Below are 14,821 nucleotides of genomic sequence, written 5' to 3'. Positions count from 1 at the left end.
AGGAGGAGGAGGAGGAGGAGGAGGAGGAGGAGGAAGCAGGCTCCCGCCGCCCGCTCCTGCCCCGCTCCCGGCCCGGCGGCGCTGGGGCAGAGGCGGAGCTGGCACCGGCCGCGCCCCCGTCCCCATCCCCATCCCCACCGCGAGGTGCTGGCTCCTGAGGGGTGCCCCCCGCCGCCCCCCTGAAACAAGGGGCCGTGCAGAAAGCCGTCGTCGTCGGGCAGAAGTGGCCGGCAGCGCTGGGTCGCCGTTGCGGAGCGTCTACCTGCGGGCTGGGCTACCCCCGGGCAGGGCGCTCCCCGCGGAGTTGGGCTCCGAGAGCTTTGTGCTCGCCTGCCTTCCTGCGGGGCAGATGCACGATGCACGCGTGGAAGCGTTTATCTGTGTTTACGGGAAGAGCTGTGCGGAACGGCAAGTTCCAGCCGCGAAGAAAGTCAAGGCAGAGCTGCCTTTTGTTCTCGGGCGGGTCCTAGCACTGCTTTGGGAGCTGGAGCGTGTGAGCTGCGGCACAGGAGACCGGCCCTGGACGCCAGAAGTAATCAGGAGCCTGCGACTCATCTTTGTAAAGTTTTAAAGACTCCCCGCAGCCCCCCAGGGGGGACACACTAACTGCAAGTCCCCCTCACCTCCTCACCCAGGTACACAGTGCATGCCTTCCTACAGCTGCTCCAGACTCACGGCTTGCAGAGGACTGCACATGAATTCACTGTCTACACAGTACCAACTCTGTGAAGTTAGCCTAAGTAGTTGCTCCGCTGTAGATAATATAGTGTAAATCCCTTTGTGGAAGCTCTGCAACTCTATTCCAAACTACTGCACTCCCAATGTTACTCCAGGGGAACAGTTTTTTTCCATGATTGCTACACCAGAAAGCTTCCCCACTCAGACAAGTCCTAATTTGGGGAAGGCTGAGTCAGATCAGGAGTATTTATTTTGTCAAGTTACTTTGACTTCTCATTGAGTACTTTGTTTGACACCACGTTATTGGAATGTAACGCGCATGTCTGACTACTGTGTTGCACGTACTAAGGTCTATAAAGAAAAACAACACAGAAATTCCAGGGGATTTTAAATCTATCATCCAATAAGAGCAGCCTGTGTTTTTTTAAACCAGTATTGCAGTAAATTACAAGAAGCCATTACCAATAGAATAGGACCAGATTTTTGCAGCCTAAAAATATATCACAGAAAGAATGAGTTTCCTCTTGTGGCGTGAATGTATTACAAAATACTGTAGAACTCTTAAGATTTTTCTTAGAACAAATGCAAAGAGGATTGAACAGGAAGGATATTGGAAGAGGGATTTGGGGAGCAGAAGGGAAGGGGACAAGCAGTTTATGCTGTCGCTCCACCAAGCTACTTCCTTTCTTATTCTTTGTATCCGTCCTGCTCACAGTTTGTAAGCACTAGTATCTGTGTTTCATAGGAAAGCAAGGGGTTTTGAAACACAGCATTTCTTTTTCTAGTGCTGAAAATGACCCCAAACTGGTTTCTTACTGATTTTATACAATTGTTTTGGAATTTGGAAAACCCCACAGATACGCTGTAGAAAACTCCATACATCTATGAACATCTGAGGGTTTGGCCGTTCCGCACTGCTCCAGTTTTCATTTAATCGGCAGAAATTCCTTCACTGATTGTGTGCCTAAGGTAAATTACTTCCTTTTGAAGCTGCTCACATGCATGGGGGCTCAGTTTTCAGCCAGCGAGGACCAGGAAGGGACGGAGGGCTCAGCTCTAAGCCCTGGTGAGACACCTCCTTGCTGGCCGTGAAGGTCTCTCCACTTCACGCTGGTGGTCAGTCGTGGGGTGGCTGCTCACCAGGCCCTAACCACCAGTGTCTCCTTGGCTCCATGCGGTACAATTTCGTCATTTGCTGGGCCAGCTTTACTCTCAGCCAGTCTACCAGCCTGTTGCAGTACTCCTCACTTAAATTCACTGTCCTACATGGATCAGCTTGCATCTTTGCTCAGCATTTCTGACTATTTTTCTCTCTACTAATAGTTGCTGAAATCCCCATATTTGATCAAAATGTCCTACAAAAGACAGACAACTCCTTCTCTCATAGCTCTCATGCAATCCTAGCAGCTACAATTTTTGTAAGACCCTAAACTTGTAGAAGAGATTTCAACCACTCCTAACTCTATCAACTAGTGGAAATCTCCCATAACATGCAGCTCTCTTAGTTTCTGCTCTGGGGGCAAAACCAAAGTATTGACTGCAGCTCAGTTACCTATAAATCATAGGCTTCACCTGAGCCATGTTTCTTCACAGGGAATTTCCACAAACCAAATTTGTAGGACTTTTTAAAAAAGATTTATTGTACCTGCATTTATTATAAAGTTCATAGACATAATTACATCCCAGCAAGCCCTTAACTCATTCACTACTTCAAGCATGCTTGTTCAAATTCCAGACATCCATTTCTCACAGTAGCTTTTTCCCCTGTTCTCATCCATGCTAGCTGCCACAGCATTTCGAGGGCTGGTGGCTCCCTGGGTCTGGGCATGAGGAGCGTGGGGTGTCCCCTGGGGCTGCTATAGGGCCTGGGATGGTGGCGCCCTCGGGGCCATGACAGTAACTGTATATGCAACCAGATAAGTTGTTCTGTTGCAAGCCCAGCATCTTTATCGTGTCTTACAGTCCATAATGACCATTTCTGTGCATTTGACAAGTCCCACTCCCTGTTCCATAAGCACTCGCTGAGTTGCCCCAACCATAACACAAAGTCAGCTTCATACCAAAAAGCTTTTTAACCCCTTATAGCCTTTTTTTTTTAACCTTATTTTTACAGTTGCCTTTTTTCCACAGTGGTATCATTGAAGTGAGCAGATTTCAGTTTTTTCATGCCTGACAGGCTTATTGCCCAAAAGCTTTCCCTCTGAATCACACTCTTGAGGAGCTTGCCTTTCCCTATGGGCTAGGCTGGAAGTAGGTTATTTACCTCACCCTGCAGCACTGCCACCCTTCTGTGGGACATGCAGATTGTTTTCAGTCAAAGAATTAAATGGTGATCTGGTTAATTCAGTCTTGTTAATTAAAACAAGCCTAAATTAAAGTTTTCTTCTCACCAGAGAGAGGCAGTGCATTTCTTTGCTCCCAGTTCAAGGCCTCATTTCATCCAGTACTGTCTCCAAAATGTGCTCTCAGATTTTTCCCCATAGGGTCTTTGTTTGTGGCATACTCAGAGTGGCTTTGCATCTGATCTGTATTTCTGGTACGAATTCCTGTTTCTTTAAACTTATCCAAAAAAAGGACTTTAATTACTATTTACATTTATTCTCTGGGGCTGCAATTGCCCTCGTGAGCTGCAGTTGGGTTTCAGCTAACTCACTTATGGTGTACAATATGTTTGGCATTGACATTATCCAACAAAATCTCAGAGTTCAAGGGCAAGGCGTTATTGGAGAAGCCAATACTTCTGTAGTGGCTGACAATGTACATGCAGCCAGCTAGCACAGAGCATGGTTTGCTACCTGACAGCTCTCAAAGGATACAGTGAAATAAAAAATTGTTCCAGCCAAAATTGTCATGATCTGTGCAGAGAAAAAAAAAAAAAAGAAACAAATCCCATGCATTCTTGTTCATCAGAACTCCTTCACAAATGTGTTCGTAGGTTTTAAAGCCAGTCCCAGGCACCAGTCCTGGTTTTCAAAATAGCTTCTCTTCAAATGAATGCCCAACAACTGGACCAGAGAGCCTTCATCTTTTTCTGAATCCTGTTTGTAGTAAGCCAGCTCTCTCCTCACACTGTTCTGGGAGCTAAGGATCTGCCTCACAGTTGTGAACTCCATTAGATGCCAGCTATTTTAGCATTAGGTCCTGTTATGTGGAACTACATCTTGCCAGGATGAGCCTAGCCCTTGAGTGCGACAAGCAATAGATCAAATTAATTATTCATGTTCACATATGAACTTTAGTTATTAACCTCTAGGAGTAAGAGCTGGTGGATTTTTGTCACAGCTTCATTTATAGCTACTGTAACAGTAAGAAATTTCAACATTTTCTTTTTGTGTAAACAAGCTTCCAACAGGAATGAAGAAAAAAAGCTGGGAGACATTTTCCTGGCTTCTTCAACCTCCCTCCTTCTTTTGGATCATAACAGCTCCTTCCATCACTTTGACATTTTTACACCCTAATTCCCCTAGCTGTAGTTTCAGTGTGAGTATTTTGGGGGAGTTCTGGATGAGAAAAAAAAAAATAGCAACTGTAGAAATGTCCCACAACAATCACAGGCACTGTGGATGCAATAACTTCTGTGCTGCTGGGCTGACCACATGTCCAAAACTACAGGCTCATTCCCTGTTTGGGATACACAAATCCAAAACTCTTTTCATGGAGCTGGATTTCCATATGACAACACATATGACAGACCCCTGACAGCTTGGGGTCTAGCAAGGGGCATTAAGTGCATTTAATCCTCACAATGATTTTTTTTCTCTCTCTCTCTCCCTCTTTCTTTCTCCCTCCCTCCCTTTTTATACTTTTTTTTTTTTTTTTTTTTTTTAATACAATTTATGACCATCTCTACCTGGGAGATTCTGAGTTTTACTTTCCATATAATGGAGTGGCTTCTGTTGCAAGACTTTAACATACAACTTCACAGAATCCAACCTTTGTTTTTTCCAGTGACATCAAGCCATGTCTCGGTTTAACAGGTGATAACACACATAGCAAGATAGACAGCTTTCTAGCTCCCCATATTTTCACCTGTTTGCTGAATTCTACTCAGCCCCCAGGTGTTGCCTTTTCAGAGCCTTCCTCTCACCTGCTTTTGATACTTAACCTGCCACTTCACTCAGTCCTTCACCTGATGATGAGATGACCTGATTCCTTCTGGGCCCATCAGGTAACATTACCACTCTTAGTGACTGGCTATTCCCTGCATTCAGCTTCTGTCCCCCCTGTGTGTCCTAGCCTCATAGACCCTTCATCTCATTTAAGATCACAGCTGCATTTCCTCCTTACCAGCTTCTCTTAACTCTTCTCTTATAATCTTTCTTGTAGTCTATTCATTTTAACACAACTCTGTGTATTGGCTTGGAAAAGAGTTTTTACAGAAGATACCAGCAGAGAAAGCTGTATTGTACAAGTGCATTGGTTTATCCTATAGAAACATCTGATGGGAGAAAAACAGGAGTGACAGAAAAAAGGTATCAAAAAGGTTAGAATCATCTAAGGGATAAAGAGAGTGGGAAAACATAAGGATAAAGGATAAAAAGAAATTGAAGTTTTTCTTATCTCCTTCTGAATCAGCTTGTGAATATATTTCTTCCTTGCCTTCTCCCAGAAAGCCTCTTTAAAGCTGTGTGTTTAAAGCAACTTAAAATTCAAACCCCTCAGTCACAGCTTATGCACAAGTTCATTTATCAAGTAGTTAGACCCGCATGAAATATTGCCACCCCTCTCTGAAGGTTACCATCACCAGAGCAGAGCCCAGCAATGGGACATACGAGGGCACCTTCTGCTGTTTCAGTGCCATGCAATCCAGGTTGCTTCAAAACACTTCCTACAGCAATTTAAACTAGGTCATCCTCATTTCTACTGAGGCAAACAAGGAACACCCACACTTTCCTTGTCGCTGGCTGTGCAATGAAAGGAAAAATCTTCAGTAAAAAGGCAGCAAACCACAGCAAGGGCCAATCGTCTCTTGTACCACTGCAGCTGTTCAGTCAGCAAATACAAATCAGAGGCTTCCTTTGCACTTGTGTTGTCAGACTAATTTAAACAATGTCCATGCTGTATCCCCAACATTTATCACTCCCTCAGCTGTAATACATGCAAAGGGTAAGCCTACCTTAGCACTGTAGCTCTGCATCAGGTCTCTCCCATTTCTCATGCTTTGGTTCGCACTGGGGAGCAGTCCCAGAGCATGCAAGTAAGCAAAAAACAGCTCCAGAAACACTCTCACCAACTAAAGGGTGTTCAGGACATAGGGCTGGATTAGAGCTAGTCTGAAATGCAGCCTCCTGGAATGCATTTAAGATGGACAATGGGTCCTCAGCATGATGTTTCACTCTGTGGATACGCTGCTATTCCTCGACGCTATTTGCTTGTGTAGCGTGGCCGTTGTGCCACCATGGGTCACTGCAGCAAATGGGATAGGGAAACTGATCCAAGCATTTTATTTTGGCTTGGGTTTTTGACTTTGTTTTCTTAGAAGAGTCTTGAGAGAAAAAAAAAAAAAAAAAAAAAAAAAGAAAAAAAAAGTTTGATTCTGACCAGGTTCAGATAAATACCTCACAAACAAATTTTGTTGCAACAGAGGGGCGTATAAAGACAAGGGAGCTCTGCATTGTTGTTAGCATTTATTCCCCATACCAGATCACACCTTCAAAGATCCAGGAGGAACAGTCTTCACAGTCCCTTGTGCTTCAGGGAAAGTTTATGCCTTTCGAATATTTAGATATTATCAGCCTGTAGGATGATTAATACTGTCCATCAGCATTCTTCTGTTAGAAGTTTCTTTCCATGCATCTGCCACAATAAGTAAAATACTTCCCCTTGACCCTACATTCCTTCCTGCATTTGAAATCGAGAAATCACATCATAGCACAGTAGAAAACAATATTAATTTTAAAGCAGACAGAATTTCCCACAAACCCTGAGAATGCTTAAATGTCAATCACACTATTTTACTAAGACACACAGAATGCTGCAAATCTACACTTCCTAGAAGAGGATGCTCTCATGAAGTGTGTTAAAAACTGAATTTAATAATACAAAAATGAAATTTCATCATTGTATCATTTCATACACACCTTTGTAACTTAATAAACCTTACTTTTTTCTGGTCAAAACTTTTTTTTTTTTTTTTTTTCTTATAATTACACTAATGTGATACTTTCTATTTTGATAGTTTAAAGTTTTGCCCAAATACATTAATTTTGCTTTGGTATCTTACTCATTAACAATTTTAGGAAGAGTTAGGTCTTGGTGGAATTATAACTTTATAGGTTTGCTTATTTACTGGACACATTCAAGTGAATGAACCTGCAATTCCTTTAGTACAAACAAAAGCAAAATTCCTGGCCTACATCAGCTTGCTGTCCCAGAATAGAATCAAAGGCTGTTGAGGTAGTTTGTGTCCCTACTTAGAAATAGGAAAGCCTTTGTTTTGTGTACACAGATACTATACAGTTCAACTTGAGATGTTAGAGGAAGCTAGGGAAACAAGCACAATGCTGGTTACGTTCTTGGCATGCGGTCTGTCTGTAGTGGTATTTGATGTTTGTGTTTACTTGCAACATATGACAATTAATAGACTGAAAAGACATTATAGTGATGTTTAGTTCCAGGCTCTTTAAAGCACACATGACAGCATATCTTCTGTTCCCCTTGATCCTTATCTCAATTGCTCTACTGTATACCATTCCCCCAACACCCATAAAACTGTAGCAATGCTCATTCTTTTCTTACTCAATGAATTACAGGATTTGCACAGGATACAGCAGTAATCTGTAAATAGAAAATAAAGCACAGAACAATTCCATAAACACTATTGTTAACATTTGAGTAACAAACAGGGTTGCAAGATCAGTATTTTTCAAAAATCATAGAGTTACCAATTACCTTTGGAAAAGACCTCCAAAATCATCTGGTCCAACCATTCCCCTGCCACCAATATCACCCACTAAACCCTGGGATAGTATTGAGCCTCTTACTTCCAACACACTTTCAGAAGGGAATTTGGGAAATAACTTGCATTTGGAACTCTGCAAATTCTTTCTCAAAGCAGTTGACACCTGTGGTGACACACAGCCAGAACTACCAGAACCTCATGGTTTTACTGCCCAGTTGCTGGAAATAGGTGGAATTCTAGTTACAGTGGAATTTAGTGACTAATGACCTCGTTTTCTCTTTTCTTTTTTTTCTAACCACTTCAGATTTCCACAAGTGGAAAGTTTCTTTGTGTTTGTGGGCAGAAGTTTGAATACAACAATGTGGTATATGTGGGTTTTGTGCTCCATTTATAATATCAGTAATTTTTCCTTTAGAAAACTCCTGAATCTTTACAAGAGGTTTTTACTCAAAACCTTCCCAGAGTCTTCTAGAAACTGTAACACAGCTTATTACTTCTATATTCAGCACAAATTCTACTTTAAGTCTAAAGACTCCAAAAATAAATGGAAACCTCTTCCCTGGAGGAAGCAAAGGCTGACATACTCATGTGAAAATCCCAGCAGAATCAAGCGAGATGGAGGGAAATCATCTAAAGCAAAATCTGTCGGATATAACACACTGAGGGTGAGCAGGATGATGGTGTTGCTCCCAGACAGAGTCACCAGAGTTACACAGTTACCACGGGCTACCCTTGGCAGTCTGTCTCTGAAGTCTGATCTAGTCTAAATTATGAGGTCAAAGTTGGCTAACACAGCAGAAATCTTCAATTTCATTTCTGACTGACAGGAAACCTGGAGGATTTTTTTTGTCTGCACCAAAAATAAAAATGCATGGTTAAATTTAGAGCAGCCTTTGCTGATAACAGAGAAAAATAAACTTTACAAGTTGAAAATGGGTAGACAGTTCAGCTTTGAAGGCTAAGCTAGTGAATCAACTTTTGTCTAGATTTTAGCTAGAAGTGATGGGAGAAAGTTTCCTCTTATTTTCAGAAAAATAGGTGAATCCCTTCTCGGTAGAAAGCTAGCATAAAAACAGAAATCAAAAGACTAAGCTGACCATTGGTAAGAACAAAATGTGTGCTAAATTAGGGTTGTGTGTTTTGTCTTTCCTGTTATTAATAGCATCCTCAGAGGATACTGACTCACTTGATGACTGAAGTACTTGTGGTTTGGGACCTGTTTTGAGCCAATAATCCTGGAACCAGGGAAGTTCTCTTTTCTTTACAAAAAAAAAAAGCTTCCAGGCCAAGTTGCCATTTGTTACAACACCAAGAAGCGTGGACAGCAAAGCTCTCAAGCTGGAAGTCTGTAAAGCAGACCAAGATAACATCTCATGAAGTTATCCAGCCACCAGTGAGATTTTCTGACAGGGAACAACCAGGGGCTCAGCCGCGCTTAAATACTCTCCTCTTCACACCCAGTCAGGCCAAGGACTGGCTTTGCAAGTCATCGCTTCACCCTGCTAGGGTAAGAGGGGATTTGCCAGCCATGGATGCAGACAAATCTCATCTAAACATGAAAGAGGTGCAGAGCCAAGGAACCACTCCGGGAAATTTCTTTACAATGAACTATCCTGCTCTCAGATCCTTTCTCTGACGTAAATTCCTGTTATTTCTCTTGCACTACTTTTACACACCTGCCATTATTTTTGTTTTGTTCCCGGGAAGAGATATATTAAAGGGCTGAACATCTCGTGCTCAGTGCTGTGTTTATACTTGAGCTTTTTAGCTGGATTAGAAATTCAACTTTTCCTACTACTCATGTGGCAGAATTACTGTTCTGAAAGCACCTGCCCTTAGGGAACAGAGATAAATAATTCAAACTACTGAAAGTCACCTTCTCCTTCCACTGTGCTTGATGTTTTCTGGGACCTTCTAGCAGCCCAAATGATCCTAACATTTCCACTGTGTGACACAGGCACTGCTGCAATGGGACAGCATTTGTAAGGCCTCTTCTGCCTTCATGCTGCACTAAATACCTGGCACATGGGAACAGTAAGGATTCTCCTCGTCAGAGCACTTCAGTCAGAACTGTCATTTTATGTTTTCCCAGTACTTGGCCTCACCTTTGCGAGGTAGTGATCCAGCTTCAAAGTCAAAATCAGTCCTACATAAGAAGTATATATTTTTAGTTTTTAGTTTAAATGTCGCCATGTAGCGACATTTAATCATCCTTTAATAGTCTAAGTGATTTTAAAAGGACACATGTTGAAGTAACTATAAAAAAAAATAAAGTTGCAATATTTAAGTGTAATATGTTAATAGTTTGCAAATAGTTGAGCAGATTAGTTATGCATGCAGTAAAAAAAAAAAAAAAAAAAAAAAGCCCTCAAGATGCTCACAAGCTAGAAACCTGGGCAAGCACTCTTAGGGTTTTCTTATTCCTCCCATATTCGCCTCTAACTGTTTGTTATTGTTGCTAATAGTTACCCTTGATTTCCAAACCACTGCCATGTAAGTGCACTTCTGGAACCGGCTGAAGCTCTTGTTAAATCAGGAAGTCCTGTGCACATGCAACAATGGACAATCAGAGCAGGGGTTTACAGGCACACACTTCACATTACACATCTGGTTTGGCATGATCTTTCAGGTGCATCAAGTGAGCTTGTGCTTAAATCTTTACTGAATTTGGATTGGGTGACAGTGACCTTGCCTAAGATGTCCCTTAAAACACCTAACTACTGTTTAGTAATAAATCCCAGAAATCTGAAGTGATCTACATGTATGAGCAATCTAAAATGTTAATTTTCAAATCCTTTGTGTCATAAGCATGTAAAGTAGAAAACACTCTATGAAATACACCTAATGCTATTCTTATCTAATTGGAAATTACTCCTGCAATCTAATTGGAAATGTGCAAAGATTTACAGCTATGTAAATGAGGGACAAATCAAGTTCAAATAGCTAGACTGCATGCTGAACAGCCATGAATTGGGAAAGTGTCTCCAATTTCAGCAAAGAAACTGCTGCTCAAGTCTCAGTCTGCAACTGCTTGTTAGTACACGGCTTCATGGATATGGCAAATCTTTCCATTTCTGCTCAAACCATACCCTTTTTCTGCATGGCAGCTTGGAGCTTCTTCCCCTGAAGAGGAAGGTTTTGAGCTGCACTCTAGGATCCTGTGGGTATTCTGGGATTCTTCTGCTCCTATTCTAGCTCTGTGAGCTGCTCCCTAACCTGTGCAATGTAACAGTGCAGATCCACTGCAAAGTGCAGTGCTATGCTGACACAGCAAGGGATTGGATTAGTCTGTAAGAGCATAAATTCAATGTAAGTCTTCCCAGTTTGTACAAATTGAGAGGGTTTTGTAATTAATAAGGTCTCTACTGCATTAAAACTCTCATCAGAATGGGTTTCTTTTTGGTGTTGAGGGAATGGGAGATTTTGTTTTCAGAGTGACCTTAAATTACCCAGACCATACAATGGATGGCATGATCGGGACACTTGCACTGACCACTTCTTCCTCTGTAGTCCTCCCCCACAATCTTTTGTCCAAACTACATCAGATCCATTCATGAGGTTTCCTTCTTCCAGTCTTACACTATTCCTAAAAAATTCACAAAGGCAGAATTGATATCCCAAAAAATAATGCCAGCAGGAAACAGAATGGAGACTGAAGCATTCTCATCTTGAGAAACAGGCCAACAAAGGGATTATTGTCTTCATTTTGTAAAAGTTTATTGTCAAATTGCTTTGACCTCAACATTAGACTTATCTATATGTTGCTCTGTAGCAAAATTTGAAATGCTGACAGAACAGCATCAGTGCTCACAATACAGAAATTTCATGAGACCTTTTGCAGTTGGACTTTATGCTCACCATGATAAGACAGCAGTCAAAAAGGGCACATTATGTCTAATTACCTCAACTTAAACTTGGATGTCATGCAATGGAGAAACACAAATTCGCAAACTTTTTCTTAACTCAACTGCTGGCAGTACTCAGCTTCTCAGATCTTTCAAAATAATGCATTTATGAGGCATTTTCACTTAACAAGGTGCAACCCAGCTCCCATATATAATCTGGTTTTTCCTTGGAAATCTGCCACAAAGGGTCAGCGCTGAATATTCCTGATAGTAGCACATACGTACACATGTAGCTTGTGAAGCAGCTGGTATTTCTTAAGAGAGCTGTGTTTTGTCAGGAACACCACAGTCTACAGTGAAGGTAATCAGAATGAGCTGTGCAGCCATGAATAGGTGACCCAAGTAGCGACAGTCAAACACCATTAAATTTTTACTATATGGTAAGTACAGACTTTATATAAGATCAGCAGATGGTCCCATTTTCTACTAAAATAGGGTGAAATGAAGAAAATGCTGCTAATACAGAAATTCTGAAGCAGCCCTTAAGCATTTGCATCACAAAACTGGTGCCACCATACTTAACACTAATGACTCAAGAGTCCAAGTTATTCTGAAGGCAAAATATGCTTTAAAAGATCTCTCATAATCAATGGCTTTAGGTACTTTAGTTATCGAGTGAGGGAAAATGTGCACTTCAGAGCTACTTCCTGGGCTGAAACATATGCAACAAAAATGGAGAGCAACACAGACCTAGTTTACTTTCATTTACATCTTTTCTATGGTAAGTCTGTTCAGCTGAAGAAATCATAAAAATAATGGACAGAGTCAAACAAGATTCAATTTATTAAAGATAAAATCTGAGATTAGAAGGAATACCACTGCATAGAAAAGCTACAAGATGAACTTCATATAAAACTGTGTGGTAGTTAATAATCTTGCAGCATATCTAATGCCAGAGTCCTGGGGGACAGGGCAGAATGAACATAGTTCTTTACACAGGACAGCATGACAGATAAGCTATCAGATTTTCATTACAGAGCAGAGCTTTTTTCATTTGTACTGGATTTATTATAGTAGTTATTAAGGTCAATAAAGCAGACCATTGACTCCAGGGAAGATGACAAGGGATGCAGCAAACAAGCTGTTATTGATTTGGCTCAGGGACAACAAAATACTCACTGACCCATTCCAAGAACAGTTATTTACTGCTTTTACTTATTGCTAGATGACATCTAGGATGACAGATATCCTTTATGTTTGATAAATATAAATATTCTACTTTGCTGGAATGAATACTTATTCAATATGCTTCATAATCTCATGATACAGAGATGAGATGCAACAATTTGTGCAATGAGATGCACAGATATAGACCTGCAAAAAAATTAAGTATCTTGATTAACACAGGATGTTCTCTTAATAAATAACAGCCACAGTCAAACGAATATAATGGACATGTATGTTTACATGTGTATCTCACATCTAAATACAAGTTTTCATTTTCCCCGTATACTATGAAAAGTAATGGATGTCAGTTTCTTGTCGAATTATAAACAATTTCAAAGTCTTTATTTTTAATTTTGAACAGTGCTGTTATAGTTTATGGTATCACTGAAAGCTTTTGACAGATTTATGTTATGAATGAAATACAACCTGCTGTGAATTATAGGGTTGTAGTTCTGTCAAAAGATTCAGGTAATGCCATAAGCCACAGGAATCTGATTCATGAAAATCCCAATGGAATTACAGATCTGAAACTTCTGCCTTACTTGCATTTTTACTTACAGGCTATATGTGATGAAATACATGTATTAATACATTTACACCTCCTTGCCCAGATTCCCCTCTCTCAACTCATCCTGCCTCATCATTCCCTCCTTTTCATGTTTTTTTCACATCCCCTCATACTGGCAATTTTGCTTTGAGTGGCAACTATAATCTATAAACTATAAGTGCTGTTGAGCAGCACTTGTAAGGTTTATGAGTCCTAATCTTTGTCTATTCTATTTTGAAGTGTCCCTCGCAGAAAAGTCAGCAAAAGCAAACATGGGACAAGTCATGATACACACAAGTTTACAGGCTAGTGAACTGGCTTAACCCGTCAGCGAAAGAGGCTGTGCTAACCTCCTGGGTGAATAAATAGTATATCTCAGGTATGGGATGGTATATGTCCTGTCCTGCCACTTATTTTTATATAAATGCAGGTTCCTAGGAGGCAATGACAGTCTCTCCCTCTTTGGTTGCTGTACCCTGGGACAGAAGAGTCCTGCCTTCTACAAAGGACAAAACAAGCCAGGTCATTCACAAATTTATAAATTTTTTGATGATCCATTTTGCATTTTCCTGCCCAATTTGAACTGCGTGGCAAGGTACAAGAGGAATTATTTCTTCTCAGCATGTATCTATCAAGTAAGCCTTGCAGGTTATATGCATGCTGACAGTTGCATTACCATACAGCCCATCCATGGTCTGTAAATTGCATTTTATGACAACAGTCACGTGGTTTCTTCCATTTCCCATATAGATAGAAAATATATTTCATATACTTTCCTTTCTGTAAAGTCTGGGAACCTGGCAGCCAAGTGGAAGGACCACTGCTGGTTATGTGTCACCAGCCAGTCCTCTGGCAGCTGCAGCCCAGTGCCAGCAAGTCATCAGTGCTCCAGGACTCCTACTGCTAGCCTGCAAAACAGTCTCAAAACACAAATTGCCCTGCATGTCTTGTCAGTATGACTCAGACATATCACTTAACACCCTCCCACAATTTAATGAAATGTCAACAAATAAAATTATACAGTTAGATAGTTTACACCCGGATGAGCTACTCCTCAGCTCGCCTTCCCCTGTGCTCACAATTTAAAATCTGTGTAGGTTTCTGAATATGTTGCAGATTTCCACATTGAGAAGGCTAAGTAAATCTAATAGCCTCCAAGGGTTAAATAAACTCAATATCTACCAGTGAAACCCCCAAATCCAGACCTGCAAAAATCCAGCACTTCTACAATTTGGCACTTGAAAAACGATTATCCAGGTGCAGAAATATGACAGCTGTGTATGATCATAGCCAAGGAGCAAATTAAAATTGCTCTTGAAATTCCCTTGCAATTAGTGCAGGGACACTGCACATCATCAAAGTGTGTGCTCACAAGTCCAGGATTTCACAAAGTGAAATGAAAGCTCATGACACTAGCTATGTTTCAGTGTGATTAGCAGTGATTAAACAGCAGAGAAAGTCTGTGCAGACTAGAAGATCTTGGGCTCCATTTTGAAATCTGATGTGGAAAAGCATTTCAAAGGACATGCAGACCACCATTTTAAGGTGGAAGGCACATCCATCTGATTTTCAACTGTAACCTTTCCTAGAAAGCACTTATTCAGACTGTAAACATCCACAGGA

General features: G+C 41.1%; 1 long non-coding RNA gene across 1 annotated transcript; it reads left to right on the top strand.

The window, feature by feature from the left end:
- Positions 1-80: 80 nt before the first annotated feature.
- On the top strand, positions 81-9,315 carry LOC119715770 (uncharacterized). Its single transcript, XR_005263181.2, has 2 exons — positions 81-4,846; positions 8,742-9,315. It is a non-coding gene; the product is annotated as an uncharacterized lncRNA (long non-coding RNA).
- The last annotated feature ends 5,506 nt before the right edge of the window (positions 9,316-14,821 follow it).

Source organism: Anas platyrhynchos, chromosome 2 (genome assembly GCF_047663525.1).
Source record: "Anas platyrhynchos isolate ZD024472 breed Pekin duck chromosome 2, IASCAAS_PekinDuck_T2T, whole genome shotgun sequence".
Lineage (NCBI taxonomy): Eukaryota > Metazoa > Chordata > Aves > Anseriformes > Anatidae > Anas > Anas platyrhynchos.
This window is presented reverse-complemented; position numbering and strand designations above follow the sequence as displayed.